This window comes from Leopardus geoffroyi, chromosome B4, assembly GCF_018350155.1.
Source record: "Leopardus geoffroyi isolate Oge1 chromosome B4, O.geoffroyi_Oge1_pat1.0, whole genome shotgun sequence".
Classification (NCBI taxonomy): Eukaryota; Metazoa; Chordata; class Mammalia; order Carnivora; family Felidae; genus Leopardus; species Leopardus geoffroyi.
The window spans coordinates 127487744-127507388 of record NC_059341.1 but is presented as its reverse complement, the minus strand read 5'-3'; the positions used below and the strand labels follow the sequence as shown (position 1 = coordinate 127507388).

Here is a 19645-nt window from a genome sequence, read left to right as displayed (position 1 = left end):
AGGGGGAGCACAGGGGAGGAGGGGAAGGAGGAATAGGAGGAGAAAGAGAAGGAAGGGGGAATCTCAAACTATTTGGTGAAACAAGGCCCTAAATCACAGGGGACCAAAAAAAAAAAAAAAAAAAAAAAAAAAAGCAACAAAGCTCCTGTACGAGTGAGATGCTACAGGGCAGGCAGGCATCTTTATCGTCTTCATCTGCCCATAACTTAGCCAAGGCCTGATATACTGAATATTCTTGATATGTGATTGCATCGGCGCTAAACTGAAACCAATTGGAATAAGCCAAGAGCCCCCAAATCCCAGATGGGAGGGGCAGGTGTTGTGGGTCATTCAGAGCAAAGTCACTTCTGCCTGGTGGTCTAGGAAGGTTCCAGCGAGGAAACGCGCTCATTAACCTAGCACCCTGCCTGGCACAGATGCTTCTAGGTCCTTCAAGATATTGTTGAACAAATAAATAAATGGACTTTTAAAGTGAGACACCTATCTTGTCCCCCATCTTTGCAGCACCTAGAACACATGTTGCCATGTCATTACTACATCTGCTGGTTCATTTCACGTGTCTCCCCACTGGACAGCTTGCTTTGCAAGCTGGCAAGGACTCTGCCTACAGTGTCACCACTGAGTCCTCAGCACCTAGCCTGACATTGGGCACACAGTAGTTGTTTGACAAATACTGACATCAGGACAGACTGACCAAGGGACAGAGCCTGCTTACTGCCAAAGAGAAGCAGGAGGGACCTGTCTGCAACAGCAGGCTTGTGAAAATTTAAAGTGGGCTTGGAATGCAGCTGCCTGTCTTATCCACACCACCCCCTTCTGCATTCTCTCTCTCTCTCTTTCTCTTTCTCTCTCTCTCTCTCTCTCTCTCTCTCTCTCTCTCTCTCTCTCACACACACACACACACACACACACACACACACACTTCCCACTTCCTGTGACTTCTCAGCCACCCACCTGGGGAGGCCCAGGCTGCTGTGACACACCAAGGATATCACTGTGACATGACACAATTAGAAAGCTGTGTGTGGCAACTTCTGGGAGAGGCTGAGCAAGTCAGTCTGCCAGGGGCTCAGGAACACCTGCTCTCGCCTGTGCTACAACAAAGGCCAAGTAATGATCAGTCAGGATTGTTGGCTCCCTGGGCACAGTGTGACTCAAGATAGAGCCGGGCAAATGCTCTTTTGGGTTCTAGAAGAGATAACACAAATCTCTGAAGAAGCTGAGATGCTTCCCCTGGGTGAATGCTACCATCCCGCTGATCAGAAAACACGTCCCTTTTATTTAGCGCTTTGCGTTTATAAAGGTCTTTACCTGCACCATCTCATTTGAATAGTCGTTCAGCAACAAAAATTTACTGAGCATCTATGAAACACCAAGCACTGTGCTGCATGTTGGGGATATAGCCACAGACAAGCTGACAAGATGCCTGCCCTCATTACGGCCATATAAGGATGTCACTGGTGCGAGACTCCCACAAATGTCAACTGACTGGTGACAAAGGGATGGAATATAGCCCTACATAGGCTGATGAGAGTGGATAATGGGGAACTGACCTGGTTCGGCAGGTGTGATGACTGACTAAGACCTCAAAGAGAAATGGAGTCCATTAGGTTAAAGGGAAAGGGGTGAAGAAGAACATTCCAGCAGACGGAAGAGTCTGTACAAAGGCCCTAAGGCAGCAGAGAACCCGGAGAGGCAAACAAGAATATATTCACCTAATCCCCACTTTATAGAAAAAGGACTAAGACCCAGAGAACCACAAGGCAGAACCAGGACTGGGCCGAGCTCTGGTCACAAAGCTTAAACCCTAGCTTTGTGAAACTCGATGGAATCTTCAAAGCCCCCAGGGTCCCCTTCCCAGCCCCTGCCACGGGTCTAGCTCAGGCTGGGCTGGGCATGTGGGTGGAGACGGCAGGAGGGTGGGGGGCAGGGCTGTTCTCACAAGGACTTGCAGGCCTGCAAGGAAATGGCACCACGTGATTGCCCAAGTTGGGGCAATGAACTTGGACTTGGGGGAGGTGGTCAGCCATCAGGCCCCATGAGCTGTCATGGTGGCAGAGTCGATCTGATCCTCTATGGTATTGGGTCAAGCACCACAGGGGTGGTTTTCCAAAGAACAGGTCAACCCTGCCAGGCAGAGGCCAGCACACCTCCGGAGGAGCCATGTGGAACCCTGCCCCAGCCAGCAGGGAGGAAAGACAGGCTCCTCAGCCCTGACCAGGGCATTTGAGCCAGACTGTCAGTTCACACAGCTGGTATTTGTCATGCTCTAAGAAGGGATGTGAACATGTGGCAGTCACTGGCTCGTGCCACCGGGAGGCCCCCAGTGGCTCTCTCAACACCTTGCTGTGTCTTCATCACAGCGCTCGTCACCACCGGAAATTATCCCACGTGGCAACATGTCTGCTGTCTGTCTGTCTGTCCAGGAGACGGCACATCCCGTGAGGACGGAGCCCGTCCGTGCCCACCTTCTCAGAAGCTGGCACTCACTCAGTAAGTAGCGGGGGCGGGGGGTGAGTAACGATGAAAAGAACGAATGACCTCCTTCAAGGAAGGGAAAAGGAACTAGCGGGGTGTCTCTAAATGCGCCAGAGCCTGGGCTGGGAGCTTTATTCTTCATCCTGCTAACTTCTGTCACCTCCCTGAAAGGCCAGGCTCATTCCCATCGCCCAGCACGTGAGCTCCGGAGCCTAAATGCAGTCCAGGAAGGGGTGCTGAAACCAGGACGGCAATCACAGATACACAGAAGGAGAAGCAGCCTGACAGGTGACGCCACGTGGGGGCTGAGAGAGATACAAGGTCCTAGTTCTCACCTAGGTTCCTGGTTATGACTCCTGATTCCACAGTGATTCCATAATGACTCCACAGTGGTTAAAAAAAAAAAACCATAAAATTGGTCACAGTCAGCAATGCCTTGTGTAGTGGAGACTGTGGGGCTTCCTCCCACGGCTCTCTGGTTCAAGATACTCTGCCCCCAGAAGCTGAGTCCCTTCCTAGGAACTGCTCAGCCTAAGGGAGGGTCTTGCCCCAAGTCGCACACCGCCCTCCCCCAGAGACAGCTGTGTCTAATGGTGGGTCCATGTGGAGCTACAAAGACCTGGCCCCCTTGCCTGAATTGAAGACAGGTCTGAAGGGACATTCCAGACTCAGAGCCACCCCCACCCCCCACCCCGTGTCACTGGCTGAGGCCTCTGTTGCAATTGAGCCACTCCCTCCGTCTGCTGCTGCTTCTCAGAGCTGATCCCAGGAGTTCCCTCCAATAATCCTCCTGCATGCAAATCTCAGAGTTGCTTTTCCAGGAAGCCCAACCCAAGATGCCTCCCAAGATGCACCTTGGAAGCCAAGGAAACCCAACCGGGATCCCAATTTTGGGTCAGTGTCCTTGGCTTCCAGTCAACCTGTTTCACTGAGACTTGGAGAGCGTTCTTGTTCCTGGCTAGAAATGGCCATGTGCTGGTTAAGGATGTTGCTGGCTCTCGAGCTGGGCTGCCGGAGTTCAAATCCCAGCTCCACTCTCCCTAGCTACAGGGCCCCAAGCAAGGCTTCTTTTCTGGACAGGATTTCCATTCCCAAAATGGAATGTCTCCCAGGATGTGGAGTATCACAGACGTCAATACACAGAAGTCTTCAGAACACGACCCTGCGCTCTGCACGAGTCCCTGACCCATCAGCCCTCAGCCGCTGCTGATCTCACAAGGTGCACACTCGTCCTCTCTCTCGTGGGGACCACAGTGTGCAGGTCTGCGGCCCAGCAAGCCCAGCAGAGCCTGGCCCCGATGTGGATCGCTGGGTGGACGGGCAAATGGGGGCATGCCTGTCTGCACTTGGATGGGGGCTCCCTTTCTCCCACCTTGCCTAGCCTTCTAGAAGCTTTCAGAATGAGGGACCCTGAGCAGATGGAAGACACTGTTATTATCTAAACTGTCTGAAACTTGCTTGCCACTAATTCAGATCAACCAGGGACACACCATTTCCATAAATCAACCAAGCACACAATAGGCCCACCCAGCAAAGCATAAGATGACAATAATAATCATGTGTATTTATGCAGTGCTTTTGTTCTGCGAAGCTCCAAACAGTTGACAATCATTATTCCTGTTAATACTACAGCCGTCTCGGAGAGGCGGGCAGCGAACAGGCGCCTCTCCCCTTGAACAGGCAGGAAAATAATACTGATAGTAACAGTGAATACTTATTGATCCTTTATTCTGCGCTGGGCCGTATTTCAAGTGCTTTATAAATATTAACTCACTTGTAACTCTGTGAGGTAATTACTATTATTATCCTCATTTTACAGAGGAGGACACTAGAATGTAGAAAACGGAAAAGGAGCAGAAGAAGCAGGATGGCACCCCGTGCAGCCTGCCCCTGGAGCCCGCCTGCTTAGTCCCTAGACCAAGTCGGGGCGCCTGCGTGGCTCAGTCACTTAAGCGTCCGCCTTTGGCTCAGGTCATGATCTCGTGGTTTGTGAGTTCGAGCCCTGCATTGGGCTCTGCGCTGCTGGTGGGGAGGCTGCTTGTGATTCTCTCTCTCTCCCTCTCTTTCTCTGCCTCTTCCCCACTTGTACTCTCTCTCTTTCAAAATAAGTAAATAAAACTTCAAAAAAAATCCCCACACCAAGCTGCCTCCCAAAACCCCAGAGTCAACAAGGCACGAGGGACAAATGCAAAAGTCCGAGCTGTTGGTGGAAGGCATCTCAGTGATGGTGATAGTCCTAGACTCGATAAGCATGCCAGGAGAATGGGCAAGGCCCACGTACCCCGACTTCAGGAGTGGGTCTGCACCCCAAATGTAGCATATGCTTGCTAGCTGATCTCGCCCCCAAACCAAGGGCCACCAAGTAATCTACAGCAGTCATTTGGAACTTTGCCTAAGCATCGGAGCACGGCATGGGCTGGGGAGACAACATGAGGGCACTGGTAGCAATGGCAGGCGAAGGTGCCACCCTGGGGCGGGGGGGGGGGGGTGGTGAAGGAACTGAAGAACAAGGAAAGAGATAAGCCCAACTCTTCCTCCATCTCACCTTTCCCTCCTATTCTGCCATGAGTTCAGACCGTGCCCATGGGATCTTTTCAAAAGGAGCCAAATCCCATCACTGCCTAAACCCTTAAGTGCCTTTCCACCCAAACCCCTGACCTTGGCAAGACCGGGTCCTGACCTACCTCTCCCGAATCATCCCCTTCCTCCCCTTTCCCTGCTACACCCAAACACACGGATTCTTTGGGGCCCTTGCACACTCCCAACCTCACCACAGGTAAGTGACCTCCTCCAGGAGGCCCTTCCCAGATGCCCACCCTCCCAGGCACCTCTACATATCCCTACTCTAATTCTCTTCCTAGCCTTCTCACCATATGATTTGTTCTTGTTAACTTATTTATTCATTTATCATTTTTCTCCCTGATTAGAATGCAAGCTCCATGCCAGTGTGGTTTATGTATGATTTGGTCACGACTGTATCCCCAGCCTGGAGAACAGCATGATGCTCAATTAATATTTGTTGAATGAATTATAATAAGTAACACTTGCTGAGCAGTTATCCCACGCCAGGAACAATCTCTGTGATTTACATAAATTACCTCATTTAGTCCTCACAACACCCCGCTGAGGCTGCTCCCATTAACTTCCCCATTTTACAGATGAGGGAGCTGAGGCAGAAGGGGTTAAACACTATTCGGAAATGACAGAGCCAGGAGGCAAATCCAGGCAGCCGGGCTGCTAGGTCCTCACTCCACACACCACACTGAAGACCAACCTGTCCTCCCTGCCCTCGGGATATAGCCTCAATTCCTGAAAACAATGAGCAAGACTCTGGTGACCAATCTAATCTCCTTTCTTGCACCACTCTCTGATGCACAGACCAAGTTCCAGCCCTCCAGACCCTTCTGGAAGACCCTGCCCTTTCCCGTCTTTGCCTTGCTGTTCTCCACCTGGAGCTCTCCTCTTTCTTGACCAACTCCTTTCTTACCCATCAGGGTCCAGCTCAGGCGGCTCCTGCCTAAGAAGCCTCTCCTAAGTCTTGGGTCAGACACTCCCTCTCTGTCCCTTTAGCATCCTGCACTTGCCCTAACCTTGTATGTAGCCCACCGTGATGGGCATGTGTATTCACCCACCTGCAGTGACACCTGTCCACACCCATTCATTTGTTTCAGCAAATATTTACTGCAAGCCCACTGTACGCCCAGCCTTATAGGTGCTGGAGAGAGGCCACAGCAGGCAAATCAGTCTCCAACCATGCAGAGCTTTCTAGTGGGGGAGGCAGACAAGAAACAAACAGAAATACAATGTAACGTCAGGGAGACTCAAGGCGACAAGAGGCAGAGGAATGGGGTAAGATAATGAGGTAGGGCTAGCCTAGCCAGAGCGGTCAGGGATGGATGTGCATCCATGAAACCAACAGTGTCCAAATGTTTTTTAATCACACACCTTCCCAGTATATGGATATACAGTTACATTTAATTATAGACTATACCTAATCACTGCTGCACTCCTTTATCATATACTTCTTTATAAGATAGATACAAAATGTAGAAATACCCAAAAGATGAGCAAACAATTACTAGGAAGGGATGTTCTAGAATGTTCTTCTTGCCCCCTGGTGCATCACCTTACACACTCATGCATGCGCTCTGATTTAGAGACCATTGTGCCAGAATGTCAGCTCGGCTTAGTGTTAAAGAGGAAAAGTGCAAACAAAGAAACAAGGCTACTCTCTGATCCTAGCTAATCACACGTAGCAGGTACCCAAAAATAATTTGTCAAATGACTCGGGGGATGGTGTTCAGTAGGTGTTAGCTAAGTCAGCCCCAGACAGATCATTTCCTAATTCTTGGTCTCAGTTTCCCCATCTGTAAATAGAGGGTGTGGTCTAAACAGCCAATGGTATCTGTGAGTCTACACTGGCACAGAGACTCAGGCTGCAATTCACTCAGCCTAAGCCATGCCACTGCTTCCTGAATGAGAAGTGGGCCCAGGGGCGCCTGGGTGGCTCAGTTGGTTAGGCGTCCGACTCTTGATTTCTGCTCAGGTCATGATCTCACGGTTCATGGGATCCAGCCCTGTGTTGGGTTCTGAGCTGACAGCATGGAGTCTGCTTGGGATCCCCTCTCTCTCTCTGCCCCTCTCCCACTCACTCTTGCTCTCTCTCTCTCTCAAAATAAATAAATTAACTTTAAAAAAAAAAAAAAAGAAGGGAGCCCACTCTGTGGAAGTGTAACGTGCAGCCAACCTCTGGTGTGGGCAGGGCTTTCCTTTGCTGGCCTTTTGGTGATTTTCACTGGTTTACACAGAAGGAAAAAGAATGCAAACAAGGAAACAAACGCACTCCATCTCCTACCCGAGCCAATTATGCAGAGATTCAAGAGAGTAATGAAAACCATAAAGCATTCGCTGAAATAAGAGCTCCCAATCTTCCATAATCTTTGGTGATAAAACGCAGAACAGCAGGCCAGTGACACCCATTCATAAATCCCAGGTCCGTTTACTAGTGCTCACTTCGGAGCATGCGTGCCAGTGCCGAGAACCCATTCTGTTGTTCTGCACGCCGGGAGTTAGAGCAGGTCCGTTAGGGTCACACAGGACTCTCAGCATCCTGCAAGACCCGGCAAGGGGCCTGAGGGTTCTGTGGCCACAGGCACCTGGATGGCGAGAGGACGCTTCCCCTCTGGACACAGCAGCCACACACACAGCACTACCAGGCGTTTGTGCGGATGGGAGCGAGCCTGCTGCTTGGTGAGGGAACCCGGGGCTCAGAGAAATCAACTTGTCCCCGAGTCGCAGGCTAGGAGTGGAGCCCAGCCTCAAGCCAAAGCTTCCTGGCAGCCTGATCCATGATCCTCATTCTTCTGGAAGGTTCTATGAACTCCTCAAAGTTGGGCCCTTCTTTGTCAATCTCTGTCTCCCGCTGCCCAGGCACAAGGCTGTGTGCCGGACACTGAGGAAGCAAGAAAGGGAATGAGAGAGGAAGGGATGCAGGGAGACAAGTGTGGGGAACTCAATTCATGGCTTGTCTGCCAATACTGAAATAATGCTAGAACAAAGACTGTTACAGAGCCCTTACTCTGCACCAGCTAGAGAAACCCACGCTTTAAATGCAATGTCTCATACCTTCTCCAAACCAACAACCTATAGGGGAAGCCACTGGTGTTATTCCCATTGTATAGAAAGGGAATTGGAGGCTCTGAGAGATTCATTAACTTGCCCAAGGTCACTCAGCAGGTAGGTGGTAAATCCAGAATGTCAACTTTGACAGCTCAGGTACTTCATTAACCACCACCCCACACTGCCTGCCACTGGGAACAGAAATCAACTTAAAAAAAAAAAAAAAAAAAAAAAAAGCTTATTTATTTTTACAGATTCCTTTATTTTTAAGGGCTTTTTAAAAAATGTTTATTTTTGAGAGAGAGACAGAGTGCAAGCAGCAGGGGATGGGTGGGGGGGCAGAGAGAGGGAGGGAGACACAGAATCCAAAGAAGGCTCCAGGCTCGGAGCTGTCAGCACAGAGACGGATGTGGGGCTCGAACTCACTAACCATGAGATCATGACCTGAGCAGAAGACATATGCTTAACCGACTGAGCCTCTCAGGTGCCCCAAAAAGTTTATTTATGTTGAGAGAGAGAGAGAAAGTGCACATGCACACACACACATAAATGGGGGAGGGGCAGAGAGAGAGGGAGAGAGAGAATCCTAAGCAGGCTCCACACTCAGCACAGAGCCCAACGTGGGGCTCAATCCCATGGCCCTGAGATCATGACCTGAGCTGACAACAGGAGTCAGACGCTCAACCGACTGAGCCACCCAAGCGCCCCTCATCTTAAATTCTTTCTGGCACCTTCTGTTACTCTGTGCAGTAAAGCAGGAGTGACCCTCACATCAGTGGATGCCGCACCCTAGTGACTCCCATTTTACAACCTCCCGAGGACCCGGATGCCTGTCCACAGGGCAGGGTGTGCAGCCAAAGCCCCGTCATGGGGCATTTTCACAAGTGACAGAAGATCCATTCTCGTTCCCAAAGGCAGAAGGAGCCAGTGCAGTTGTAGATTTGGGCATTAACAGTCAGGATGAGGACGAGAAAGAAGACAGAGGGAAGAAGGACCAGTATGTAGAGGAAGAACCAGGAAGCTCATGGGGAATGAGGGCCCCGCTATGGGGCATGTCAAGGTGCCAAAGTGGAAGCCAAAATGATGGGAAGGTGGGCACCCCCAGGTGGAGAGCCACCGGGAGAACGGGCTGTGTGGGTAGACAGTCCTGGCTCCACCATTTACTTCTACGAGACCTTGGACAAATGATCCTCCCAGAGCCTCCGTCTATAAAATGAAGTTAATAATAGTACCTGCCTTATAGAACTGTTGCAAGGATTAAATAAAATGGTGTATATAAACTGCTTTGAGCACAAGGCTTGGTGTATGGGAAACACTCTGGTGGTAGCACAGCCAGGCTGACTGATGTGTCAAGTAAGGGAGGTGGGGGTCCAAGGCATGAGCAGGTAAGATGTAAGGAGCGACCATCACATCACCCGTATCTCCTAGTAGAGCAACGTTAACAGACCACGTCTGAGTACAGCCAAGCCAGAGAAAGTGGTTAACTGACGTGCCCAAGGCTGAGTCACAGCATTTTTGGGCAGGGACCAGGCTGAATCATCTGATATTCCAGCCCCTGGCATCGGCTTTGCACAGGGTGGGCACCCCACTGATGGCTGAGAAAGCTACATGTGGCTGAGTCTCCTGAAGTCTCTAATGAGATTATACTCCCTACTTCCTCCCTTCTTCTGCTTCCTGCCCCTCCCCCCGATGATTCATTTATCTTCTTCCACACTTCTTGACCATCTACTACATTTCATGGTCCTTCTGGAAACTAGGAGGGTATTGAAAGAAGTCCAGGGCAGGGCTGCAATTAAAGCAACCAGACATAAACAGTGAACAGGCAGAACACAGATTATGTATTAGGCTTGGCCAATATCCCAGCACCTACGCAAAACAAGGTCTTTCCCTTGCCTGTGTGGTGAAATCTGAAAAGGGCGATCCTATTCCGTCTTTCCCTTTTCAGACCATCCAGTCCCCAGCAGGCCTTTGCCTAAGGCCACAGTGTGGGCTTACAGTGGCTCAGCAAAGACTTATCTCAGCAGTGGAACATCACAACTCAGAACCACAGCGAGAACCATACGGAGCCTGATGCTGGCCAGTCCCCTTCCTCTGGTCATCACTGCCAGAAAACAGCTCCAGACCCTCGACCAACACATGCTGGCCCTCCAAGGCCCAAGACATTTCCAACGGGATGCAGGGGGGAGGGTATGTGGTAGGCTGGGTTCCCTGAGAAGCAGAAGAGGGGACGGATATGAGCATGCAGATTTACCTACATAGAGGATATCTATTTCCTATATATCATCTATATGATATCATATGTATATACATACACGCACACTATATGTACACGCAGAGGAGTGCTCTTGGGCGTGAGAGGCAGGACAGAGCAGAGGGAGAAACTAGGATGACTCTTCAGAACTGTCCTAAATTGGTGAGTGGGGACTGGCTTTTACATCCCTACGTCAATTGGTCACCGAGTATGGGCTGCCTAGGAAGGGCGCATGACTTCACCCCAGGTGCTCTCCTGAAGTGAGGCCATTTCCAAAAAGGACAGGAGCCAAGGGCTGTACCATCAACATGGAGCATCTTCAGGCCTGAGGGGGTCCCACAGCTCCTCTTGGTGTCTGAGACAGTCCAGGTAATAGCCCTTGACTCTTTTTTCCCATTGAACAGCGGGGAAAAGAAAAAGAGAAAGTTTTTATAACCTAAAAACACAAAAACAAAAAACAGAGCAGGAAAACACAAGGCCGGGGTTGAGATGTTGGCCTGAGCTCCTGTGGAGCACCTGTCCCTTACCCCTCTAAGCCCCTCATCTGTAAAATGGGTCCACTGATAGTATCTCGCACATCAGCTCCTATAGGCGTGACTACAACACCCGTGCCTGGCATCCGGTAATCACTCAATGGAAGGCAGCTGTGGTCTTTATTACACACCGGGCACAGAGGAGGAAACGGCTTGCCTCAGTCCACCACAGTGAGGTTTCTGTTTCTCAGCTCTACCCTAACACAGGTTGTGTATAGAAACATTTCGGGAGGTTCCTCGGTCATGGCAAGCAAGGTGTCAGTTGCTAAACAGTTTCTCTGTGTCCTCTTAGAAGCCTCTTCTGTTCCAAACACCAGGGGAGGCCAAAAAGGCTTAACCTCTCCCCAGAGGAACCTGTCCTCCATCCCAAAGCACTTACTCGGGGCCCAGGAGAGAAAATCAGTGCCATTCTCCGAGGAGTCTGGATACCAGGGAGTGTGGAATAATCAGATCATTCACCATGAAGGGAAACTACTCCTAAAGCCTTCAGCTGGGTGGTGGCCACAGAAAAACATGAGAAGATTCGGGGCCATAAACTAAGAGGCCACCAGCTTGAGTCTTAAACTCCTCCAAGGCCCGGGAAGCAAAAGCTGTCCTGGGGCTCACTCTATGTACCTGAAGCATCACCAGCGGGCAGGGAGGCCAAGAATCCTGTCCTGGCAGGCTCGGGAGGGGCTGCATCTGTTCGGGACAAAGAACGCAGCTCCTTTGGAAAAGGCCAAGGAGAACGGTGGCTGGAGAAAAGTGCCTCCCCCCGGCCCGCCAAAGCGCAGAGATGTGAAAGCGGGATCTTGGGTTTGGTGCGGGGAGGGTCCCAGTCTGGGAGGTTGAGGAGGCAGAGAGGACACCAGCAAGGTCTCAGAGCCCACCCGCCCTGTAGGGCAGGGTAGAAATCTCTGCAGCTCCAGGAGGGGCCTGGCCAGCGTGAGCAGCAGGGGAAGGAAATGTAGGTTAGACATCTAGGGCACTTCTGAAGCTGGGGCTGTGTCTGCCAGGAAGTCAGGCAGGGGCGGCACGGGGTGGGAAGCAGAAAAGGCAAAGGACCAAGCGAGCCTCAAAGCCTCCGATCTGGAAAAGGAGCACAGGGGGGAGAAGAAAGAATCCCTCTGATGAAGCAGAAGGGGGGGCATTCTGGGGAGGCTGGCTGAGGAGGGGCACAGCTGACGGCAGCCCCCTGCTCTGCCCGCTCCTGCAGCGGACGTGGGGGCTAAGTGAGACAGTCCCCTTGCCGCTGCGGGGACTCATGGAGACGGGACCTCGAGCTCACCAGGCCTCTGCCCGGGAGACTCCCGGTAATTCCGCTAACGTCCTCTCTGCCAGAATGAACGTCTCCCTGTGGCGCGTCCTGAGCTCTCTGCATGGACTCCACTCCAGCATTTATCCTTGTCTGACTTTTATTTGCTGGGTTGTGCACTCAATTCTTCCACCAATATTTACTGAGCATAAATAAGGCACTGGGCTGGGGGCTGTGTCAGATCTCCCTTCGCTCGAGGACTGTAGGGATCCCAAGGCTGATGCCACCCTCACTTGACCTCGGGCAATTCCTCCTGCTGCCTCACCTTCAGCTCTTTATCTACGAAAGGGAAGGGCTTGGGTGTGGGGGTGTGGGCGACAACACTAAAAGGGCAAATGGGGGTCAGGTCAGAGCCTCTGCATAATCATGACTGCCATTTATTAAGCAGCCAGTATGAAGCGTCTGGAACTGCTTTAGAGGCTTTATGGCTATTATCACTAAACCTTACGACCAGCCCACAAGGTAAGAACTGTTCTACCCGCACACAGATGCAAACCTTGCCCAGTGACTGGCACGTGGTGGGAGTGTGAATAAATGCTAACACCTGTGTTTACTCCATGCTAAACATTTCTAGGCCAGTGGTTCTCAACCAGAGGTGATTCTGTCCCTTCCCCAGAGGACATTTAGCAATGTGTGTGGGGGTGGGGCAGTGGTGCTGACATCTAAGTGAGGAGAGGCCACAGATGCCTCTCACCAGCTTACAATACACAGGACAGCCCCCCACGATGGAGAATTATCTGGTCCAAACTGTCGGTAGTGTTGAGGTCGAGAAACCCCACTCCAAGACTGAGGACCCACCAATGCAGCAAATGGACAATGTCCCTGGAGCTCACATTCCAGAACAGTGGAGAGTGAACAAATACCAAGGACATGGATAGACGTCTGTTGGTGCTAAGTCCTAAGGAGAAAAATAAGTAGGACAGGAGAAAAGAGTGATGGAGTCACCGGGGACAGAAGGTGACATTTGAGAAGAGACCACAGGGAAGTGAGGGGGTGAACCAGTGGCTGCCTGATGTGATGAGAGAAGGCCCTGGGCAGGGCACGGGCTCATCCTTAGGTGCAGCGGTAGGTCTGTGTGGCTGGAATACAGTGAGCATGGATTGAGTGGTCAGAGACAAGGTCAGAGAGAGTTACTCAGACAACTGAGTTAGCCGTGTGGACACTCTTTGAGGTGGTACACACCTTGAGGACACAAGTCATGCCCTCGTATGCAACCTCTCGGCGCCACACATTTGCCGGAACTAAGGGGAAGAAGACGCCAAGTTGAGTTGCATTTTGGCTCAGGGGAGACGGTTTCCTGTACTGCAAAATTTACATAAGACAAATTGTCCCCGCTTTGTTCTGGTTTTGGGCAGGAAATGGGTTTAATGTGCTGTCAGCTTTTATTGTATAATTACTGGTTGGCTTTCATTCATTTTAGGAGCAAGAGTATACAATGATAACTGAATCTCTGATGCTTGGTATTGTTAGGGCTGTTAGTACGGGTGCCAAGCGAGATGCCTGTGCACAGTGTAGTCACACCCTCTGGTGATATGAAGGGCAACATATACGGTATCATCCCCCAGGGTAAATACCTAAGCCAGGGGTGGCACAGGTTCGTGGGGGCCAAACTGCTACCATGTTGTTACTAAATGAGTATCTGCTATCCCTACTGCCTGTGAAATATTTGTCTTATGGTCCCTGGCCTTGCATTGCTGATATCCCTTCCTGCTGTGTCAGGAAACATCTCCCTGATGTTTCACAATCGCTCTGACTGTCTGGGGTCTGCAGAAAGGACCTCTTTACTGGGCCACTGGGGAACCCATATTTTCCTTGGTCTTATAAGTATATCAGTATTGCTGCTGTGGCATCAGGATAAGTACCACCAAGAAGAGGGCAGCAAGACTTAGAGCTGACTGTGAGAAGAATTTCAACACTGTCCTCTTAGTCTCAGTGGGAAGGCAGTCATTCGCTGACCCAACAAATAATCATTGGAGATGACTATAGGGCAGAGCTGGGATGATGCAGAGAGGAGTCAGGTACAGATTCTTTTCTCAAGAGACGTACGGTGTAGTAGTGAAGTCAAACATATACCTAGTTAATAACATAAGGTACAAAGTACCAATTGATAACTAACAAAGGACTGTGAAGAGGATGACTATTTGTCAGGCAGGACAGCATGAAGATTTCATTTCATACGACAACTCTGATCAACAGTGGTTGCCAAGAAGAGTGTTGAGGTTTCTGAAGTCCCATCTGAGCTCGGTGAGAATATGTCATACATTCAATTAATTGTGTCTGCCGTAAACAATGAAACCAAGAGGTTTCTTGGTTTAGAGACGTATCAAGTCTCTTTGTCATCCAAGCTTAAGTAGAGACCAACTAAGTAGACATATAGCTTTAAGAGTGAATTATGTCCTTCCTTCTAACCTTGAACATAGAAATATAGTAGCTATGCTCCACTATTAAAGTGGAAATGGAAGAGAAGTAAAAAATGTAATTGCATAATGTTAAGTGTGTATTTATTTACCTCCTTAACTCTAGAAGTATTTAAAAGGCAAGAGAAAGAGACTGGGCCAAGGTGCCACCACTAGAAATCAGAGGGTGACTGGCTCTGAATCAGGACAGCACTCTGGGCCAAGGGCCCCTCCTCTGCCCCAAAGCTCCACCAAGGCCATCCTGGAGAGCCTGGTAAGGGAGCGGTAAAGTCTCACCCTAGAACTGGATTTGCCAGTCAAATTCTCCCTTCCCAGGGACTGGATAGGCATAATGAAATTAACAGGAACCTTGGGGTCAGATGAACCTGCGTTCAGTCCTGGCTCTACGACTTTCCGGTCATGTGAACTTGAGCATCTTCTTCAACCTCTCTGAACCTCTGTTTCTTCATCTGTAAAACAGGGATGATAACATGTACCTCTTAGGAGTGTCCTAAGAATTGGGACCCTAGAGAGGGACCCTAGAGACCCCAGTCCTTCAAGAGACTGTTCAGCAACAGCTTTGGGGCAGATTTCCTGTCTCCTTTTGCGGGGACCTTGCCCACCACTGTTTTGTAGGCTGTTTGAAGAACCCTGTGGGCAAGGCAGAAGCAACCCAGAGAAGGGCTTGAGTCTCATTCTGACACAACAAAGCTCCAGAATGGTATTCCCACTTGCTAATCAAGCTTCAGTTGAGCCAAAACGAGCACACAGGTCTCAGAATCCAGAGAGGAATAGAAATGCTTTATTAATATCACAAAGTGGGGGGGGGGGGGGGAAGAGTGTTCTGGATTTGCTGTGATAGCAGTGCTTCAAAGCACAGTGATTAGGGAGGAGAAGAGGAGGTGGGTCAGGGAGGTTCACACCTTGTAAGGGCCACCATATCGGGAGGAGGTGGTGGCCCTTCCTGGTCAGTGTGCTGTCAGGAGGAACGGCTATGTCCTCTCACCTAGAATGACAGTCCTCCAAGACTCAGGGAAGAAGGTAACAGAACAGAACCACAACCGAAGGAGCAAAAGCTTAAATTACACACAAAAAAATTTTTCAAGGCTTTTTTTTGAAAGACAGCCAGAAATGTGTCTTTCCAGAGCCAGCTTTGTGTGGCCTTTAAACCAAAGTACTGCCAGCATCATAGGCTGAGCAACCCCACCAGGCTGCCCATCCCAGAGCCTGGTTGTAAAGCCTCTGGTACTTCCTTTACACCTGTGGCCCAGAGACTTGGCGTTATTTTGTTTTCATTTTTATTTTCACATCACAGAAAAGGGATAGGGGTGGGGGAAGGAAAGCAAAGCAGAAATACTATATGTTTCTAAAGTCCCTGTGCAGAAATTGCAAGGCAGCAGGAAGATTCTGATGACTCATTCAACATGCTGAGCTAAGCACCTACCATGGGCCAGGCTGTTGTCTCCAAGCCTCATACCGCTCGACAAAGCAGGTGCCCCATGGAAACCTCAGCAGTGCCATGGCTGTGCTGGTGGGAAGGCCAATGGGAAGCTTTCATGAGGCCACATGAGCCACCATGGGGGCAAGTGATGGAGGCAGAGGTAAGGCAGGTAGAGGTAAGAGGCAATGACATCTGGGGAGTTGGGGTAATATATACCTACAGCTTGGTGAAGCCTGGGGAATTGGCTTAAAGTATCATTATAGTTATTGTTGGAACATGATGATCAAAGAGGAAATAACATTTATTAAGTGGTATGCATTCACATATATTACAGCATTTAATTCTTAGGACACTCCTAGGAGGTACATGTTATCATCCCTGTTTTACAGATGAAGAAACAGAGGCTCAGAGGGGTTGAAGAAGATGCTCAAGTTCACATGACCGGAAAGTCGTAGAGCCAGGACTGAACGCAGGTTCATCTGACCCCAAGGTTCCGGTTTATTTCATTATGCCTCACCACCTCTCAGCATTATGGGAAATCATCAAGGCTCCCCTACTCAAAACACACCACACAAATTCTGCAAAACAAAGCCTCCTTCTGCCTGTGGATGGTAAAGTTCAGAGCACTCACTAGAGAATCAGAATCTCAGAAATAAACCCATACAGAGAAGAAATGGATTTATGATAAAGGTTGTTCCTCGTATCAGTGGAGAAAGGGATGATTCTCTAGTAATGTTGAGAAAACTGGATCACTAAATGAATTTGGATCCTTCCTGTACACCACCCATAAAGGCAGACTCCAAATAGATGAAAAACCTAAATGTGAAAAGACAACTCCAAGGCTAACAGAATAAAGTATGAGACTATCTTTCTGAACTTAGGGTATGGAAGGGTTTCTTAAATAAAATTCCCAAAGCACAAACCACAAAGCAAAGTAAGTTGATAGATTTGATTACATCAAAATTAAGGGATTCTGTTCAGCAAAAGACACCATGGACAAAGTTAACAGGGAAATGGCAGAGTGGAGAAAGATATTTGCAATATAGCTGCAACACTAGAATGGCTTAATGATAATGCTGAGTTGTATAGAGTGTTGGGGGAGGGATATGGGAACCCACATGCACTCCAGGTGATGGTTGAGATCTATGCAACCGTTCTAGGGACTCATTTGGTAGTGATCACTAAAACCAAGTACATATAAATCCTATGACCTAATAAACCCACACTTAGAGATAAAGCCCAGAGAGAGATTCTGTGCAGGTTCCTAAGGGGACAAGTAAGAGGGTATTCATGACAGCACTGTGTGTGGTAGTGGAAAAGTGGAAGCAACTAGCTATCCTTAAATGAATAAACACAATATATGGTGGGTACCTACTATGTTGTAGTTGTTAGCACCATTCATCAATTATTCAGTCTTCCTCCTTCTAAATTCATGGTAGGGTTACAGTTCCCAGCCCTTTTGAAGGTAGGAATGACCATGGGACCTATTTGGACCACTTCTGGGACCAGTGTGCTGTTTGCCACCTTCTGTTTACAAGCCAGTGGGTGGCCACCTTGTCCTCATGCTGCTGTGGCAAAAGGAGGAGGCTCTGTCACCCAAAGTCCCCGAGTGAGATGTGAAACAAAGCTCTACTAACTGGACAGACATGGAGTATGGCCAAACAGTAAACCTTTATTATTTTAAGGCACTAAGATTTTGGTGCTATTGCTGCAGAATAACTTAACCTACCTTGAAAGATGCACATATGCAGCTGCTAGAGACAATAAGGCAGATGTACAGCCAACAACAGGGATAGATCTTAAAACCATGGTGAGAATATGGCGAAACGGTCAGTACAGAAGAAGCTCCCAGGTGCAGTAGCATTTCCATAAACACAAACACACAGCAACAACACATGTTTTATAGACACATACCTGTTCGAGGGTCTCAAACACCTTAGAGGGGTCCTTTTAGGAGAGGGAAGATCATAGAGGAAAAGAAAAAAATTAAGAACGAAAACAGGAGAGTGCCTTGCACTAAGGTTGATGAAACTTCCATGAATCTGTGAGCATGAATAACTCAACTCTCTATTCTATCTAAGATCAAAAGGAAAAGGAAAGAGGAAACAGTATAAATAACTCTTCTGGGTTGACTTAGTATGCATTTGAAAAAAATTTTTTAATGTTTTTATTTATTTTTGAGAGAGAAACAGAGCATGAGAGGGGGAGGGGCAGAGAGAGAAGGAGGCACAGAATTGGAAGCAGGCTCCAGGCTCTGAGCTGTCAGCACAGAGCCGGACGCGGGGCTCGAATTCTTGAGCCACATGATCATGCCCTGAGCTGAAGTTGGCCGCTTAACCGACTGAGCAGGTGCCCATGACTTTGTATGCATTTTAAATACTGCATGCCAATCTGTCTTCTACTAGCACAGTGTATCCCTTTTCCCCACCAAGTTTTGTGTTTTTGTTTTTTAATTTTTGAAGCATGGCTGGGGAACCCTTGTGCACTTTTGCTGAGAATGTAAACTGGTGCAGCCAATGTGGAAAACTATGGAAACCCCTCAAAAATTTGAAAGTAGAAATATCATAGGATGCAGTAATTCTACTACTGGGTATTTACCCAAAGAATATGAAAACACTAATTCAAAAAGATACATGCACACAATGAAGTATTATTCAGCCATAAAAAAGAATGAATTTTTCCCCAAGTGTTCATTGACCCAGACAGGTTTTCACCTCACAGTCTCTGCAGTTCCCACACCTCCTTGGTACGAAGAGATAAACTACAGCCACAGCAGCTACCACCAATCTCCCGTTTCTCTGTAATGTGGGGGAAGATGCCTCCTGAGGGAACAGAGCAACAAGCAACCTGACTGGAGACACAGAACAGAAATACACCAACAGTGGCAAACTCCAGGCCAATCGCTTTGATCAGCTGTATCCTCCCTAGTGGGGAACAGTCGTGGCTCCTGACAAGATCTGAGCTGAGAACAAATGGCCAGCTCAGGCCCACACCAGCAGGAGATGATACAAGGCTCTTAGTCAAGTGCTCCTAGCAGTCTGAGTTTGCTGGGTCCCAGGAGGACGTAGGGTTCAGGAGGAGGAGGAGGCCGAGATGGAAATCCACTCCCTCACCACACCACAGCAATGACTATGCACAACACACTGAAAGACAAACAGCTCAGCTCAAACAGCTTATCGGAGAGGCTCACTGCCATCATTTTCCCTCCTTGGTGTGGTGTGAAAGGGCTGAGCCTGAAGTCAGGCAGACCTGAGTCCGAGTTCCCTGCCCGTCGGCATTGAATTAATTCAGGGCACTGAGCTATTTATCTCCATGCCTGGTATTGGATAAGGCACACAGCAGAAGCTTATAAGTATCTGTTGAACTGAACTGTTTATGTGCTTCTTAGTTACTCTTTTTCCTCAAGAAACCACCAACTTCGATAAGTACATTCATTTTATTTGAGGCACCCCTGCCCAGAATGTAAATAATAGTAATTCCTTTCAATTACCAAACATGTGATACAAGGTGCTTGCATATTCAAGATTAATCCTTATATCAATTCTCTTATGATGCTCATTATATAGATAAGTAGGCTAAAGCTCAAAGAGGGTAAGTAATCAACCCACGGTTTTTCTGGAATGCAAGCTAATC

The 19645-nt window shown here is 49.0% G+C and overlaps 1 protein-coding gene and 1 long non-coding RNA gene across 3 annotated transcripts in view; one reads left to right on the top strand and one right to left on the bottom strand.

Annotated features, from left to right (window-relative positions):
- The window catches only part of BTBD11 (BTB domain containing 11), a 317388-nt gene that overhangs the window by 251512 nt on the left and 46231 nt on the right, over nucleotides 1–19645 (bottom strand). The window lies entirely within an intron of this gene.
- Nucleotides 1238–4189, top strand: LOC123591719. The gene is made up of 2 exons (XR_006709469.1): nucleotides 1238–2493; nucleotides 2650–4189. It is a non-coding gene; the product is annotated as an uncharacterized LOC123591719 (long non-coding RNA).